Source organism: Equus przewalskii, chromosome 5 (genome assembly GCF_037783145.1).
Source record: "Equus przewalskii isolate Varuska chromosome 5, EquPr2, whole genome shotgun sequence".
NCBI classification, from domain to species: Eukaryota; Metazoa; Chordata; class Mammalia; order Perissodactyla; family Equidae; genus Equus; species Equus przewalskii.
Window position 1 is genome coordinate 31,820,914 of NC_091835.1, and position 4,176 is coordinate 31,825,089.

Consider the following 4,176-nt stretch of genomic DNA (forward strand, 5'->3'; position numbering starts at 1 on the left):
TGCCTCAGCTCAGGGATGAAGGCAGGACAGGCCCTCAGGGGCTTTTCCTTATTCCTCTTTCTATTCCCAAGGCCTAGCACAGTGCCTGGCAAATGAGAGTAATCAACAAGTGTAAATTGCATGCTTAACAAAATAAGTGCATAGACAGTGGAGGATTTTCCGACTGTACCCTTTTCTGGAGAATGGGAAGAAGAGCCTGAGGAGAGTCACCCTGCTCTCCTGGAGTCAGTCTTCCACCATCAAGTGGACAGACACTACCCTGCCCCGCCTTTGGATCAAGCCTCACTCCTTCAGTCCATCCACCCAACCCCTGCTATATCTCCCACTCCTACTTGTTCTTGCTCTTCAGGGACCAACGGCTGAAGAGAACCCGGAAGGTATTGTAGGCCTTGATGGACACTCCCTCTTGTGTGATGTCCATCACTTCATCATCGTTAGCACCCAGATCCAGATGCTTCTGAGCATTGATGACCGATCCGTTGAGCACTGTGAGGGGAGCAGGGAGTTGGAGCTGCCCATCACCTTTCCCTTCCCACAAAGGGAAACATACACACATGTGGGCATATTCCTTTCATCTCCAACTCTAAAAGGGCCTCTGGGGTCCTGTGCTGGGAAAGACCAACCCATTCACCCACTCCCCAACTATCTTTCCTTTCAGACTGCAAGGTCCACCCAGAAGGGCCAGGGTAAGTGGATGAGGCTGTCAATACCCACAGCATCCCTATCAAGCTTAGTCCTTGCCCCAAACCAGGCCAAGAAAGATCAGATGGAGAAGAGTATCTGCACATGCCTGGCCTGCTCTGTCATCTCCTGCCCCTTTCTCAGCCTTCCGGGATCCACATTCAGAGGAACCCAGTCTCTTCCTGCCCTTCTTTCCTCCCTCTCCAATTCCAACAGAGCCTTGCCCAGACCCTTTGTGACCCTCACCATGACATATCACCAACATGTCATCCTCTTCATGGATCATCCTCAGAAGGTGCAGGATATGTTCCCATGTGGCACCAATGTGGGAGGCTGTACCTGGGAGGGAGAGTACAAGAAAGACATCCCTATCCAATGGAGGGGAGCCTCCCAGCCTTAGTGGAGGAAACGTTATCGGTTAGGTGCTAGGAGGCCCAGGTTCTGATCTCACTCTGCCTCCAAAGAGTCTGGTCAACCAGAGCAAGTTACTTAATTTATCTGAGTTTCAGCTTCCTCCACTGTTTAATAAGACCACACTTCCTCACATGACCACTTCACAGGGCTTCTGGAAAGATTACGCTTAATAACGGGTGTCAATACAGCCTACAAATGTAAGGTATTGCCACAGCCTACACATGCATGCTCCCTTCTAAGGACTGTTAAGGAAACAAAGAGCTGTGCTGCCTGAGGTTGATTGTGAGAACATTTGCCCCGATTAGACCAGGAGACACATTTCCAGCTTCTATCACTGTGTTCTCTGGGCTTGCCGTGCAGCCCAACCCACATGCCTTGTCATTTTGAACCTAATGCCCAGAAGGCCAGCTGACCTCCCCTAGCCTCTCTTTGGTCCCAGCTCCAAGTGTTAAAGAAAGGGTAAGTCCTGTCATTTGCCCATTGACTTGATTTTTTTTCACACTTTGTGATTGAGGGAGGGGAGTAGAATGGGAAAGAGAGCCACCATGTTCTAATATGCCCATCCTTTATCTCCAGGACCTCCATCCTGAGTTCCCACCAACCCCGCAGATATCCTGGTATGTCCCTCTCCCCACTACATACACCCATGACTGAACTAAGTGGAGATGTCCAGTGAGAGGAGTCAGGAGGATAATGCTAGTCTAGAGTCCATATAGCGCCCCCATGCCCTGCTGCCTCTGTCCTCAGGCTAACTCTTCCACCACAGAGGTTCATACCCTGGCAGCTGCTGAGTTTTCCTACTGCAACCAGAAGGCTTCTTGGGGGCATGTTGTGCAGATGCAATCTGTCCCACAGCTTGACAATGACCATTCCTGGGAACTGGGACCCCACAGCCACTAGGACCGCAGTACATCTCTCCTCCACTTCTCCCTCTGGCTTCTGGAAAGAGAAAGACTAACTGTTCCAAGGCTAATCCCCATGATGAGTCCACAGCTCCTGAGAATCAGCTTTGGTAAATAAGTGATTTTCTGCTGTCTAGAGGGCAGGAACTCCTCTACCTTACCCTACCACTCCATCCAACATGCACCTTCCCAGTGATGGAGAGCAAGAGCTTCCTAGAGTGTGCAAGAGGACAGGAAGACAAGAAGTCTGGAAAGTCTCTGGCTTGTGTGTTGGGGTGGAAATGGGGATTGGGGTTTCCAGAGCACAGAGCTTCCCCTACAGCAGCAAGTGAAACATCAGGATGGTGGGTAGATTGTGCAAGCAACTTTGGAAACTCTCTGGTAGGTCAGAGGGCTTGATCAGAAGACAGACATGCCAAGGAAGGCAGGTAAAGTGGAAGAAAGACACCTTATAGGTAGGTAGTCAACCAGGGAAATAAGAAACCAGATTAACCCACTGTCACGAAAGTAAGTACAAGAGGATGTGGCTAGATAGACAGATAGGTATATGTCTGAATGTTCAGTCTAAAGGTGGACTAGCAGACAGGTGGGTGGATTTAAATAGGTTAGTAAATAGATTAAGATGACTAGTTGAGATGCAATAACAAAGGTGACTGCCTAAGGTATGCTAGGAGGAGATTTAGGACACAATCTGAGGACCCCAGACAGACTTTGAGGTCAGTAGGCCAAATGCTTCTCCTCTTTCCATCTCACTTCTCCCACCTCAGCCCTTCACTTCATTACTGTATCTTCAATTCTTCTAGGTCACAGTCTTGAGACATGCTTAAGGTTCAAGATATGAGCTTTAGCAAACTGTTTAGAAGCTTGAGGTACTCATATCCCAGATCCCACTTAGTTTCCAAATGTCATTATCCATCAGAAAGAAACTCTTGGGCTCAGACCAGGGATCATTTTTCTCCTACAGCCCCAACCCAGAGGCATGGGCTCCTCACCATTGTCCTCAGGTAGTCCACGATGATACCTGTCACATTCTGGCATAGTGGACTTGCCATCTTGTTATTTAGGATTTTAACTTCCAGCAACTTGAGGGTTTGTAAGACATTATCTGCTGACAACTATAGGAGAGATGGACTCAAGAAGCGAGAAAGGTTGAAGGATGGAGATAGCAAAGAGAATAACAATTCCTGATAGAGAAAGGAAGACGAGGAGTGAATCTAGGGAGAGGATTAAAGCCAGACCTGAAACTGCAGAACATCAAAGACAAAAATTAAAATTCTAGAGCCATTAGAATAAAATACAAATTACCTACAAAGGAATAACATCCAGACTGACAGCTTGGTTCTCAACAACAATTAAAGAGGTTGAGGGTGTGGAGAAGGCATGGGTCAGACTAGGGACGTGGGAACCAGACCTGGGCTGTAAATGGACTGGACCAAGTATGCTCTGCTGACTAGAAATTCCTCCCACTCTCCTGGCACAATGGGTACGCGCCCAACCAGCCACCTTGATGGAGGTGGTCCTACACTGGCTGGAGCCAGAAAGATGTCTGAGATGTCCTCACCTGACCAGCAACTTGGAGTTCCTCCTTAAAGTTCTTGATGTTCCTTCCTGAGATGTCCCTTTCAGTGGTCTCTGAGGAACCTACCATAACTATAAACATCTCTGTAAGAAATAAAGAGAGCGAGGAAGGAGAGCTGTTCCTCTCTTACCGGAGGTGGGTGTTTCCTCAGAGGTAGGTGTCATAGTATGATAAAAACAAGCAAAGAATGAGAAGACACAAGTTTGCCTCTTGACTCAGACTCCGCCCCTCACTAGCAATACGTCCTTAGGCAATTCACTTAACTCATCCAGACGCTACTTCTTCATATGAAAAATAAGCATAATAAAAATTAACATGAGAATCAAGAGATGAGATATGTGCTATTACATATCAAATTTCAGGATCTCAGCCTGCCCTTTGAATCACGTCTTTTCCCTTGAGATCACAAAGTGCCTTCCGTGGTTGAGAGCTGGATGGGGGTAGGGGAGGCTTATCCACAGGACTGTGAAAAATTGATTACTATAAACTACAAACTTACATTCCAGTCACATATAACCTTGATTAACAGTGATAGAAAAACAACCACAACCATAACCACAACAACAGCAACAACAGGAAATTGATGTAGTCTGGGCTCAG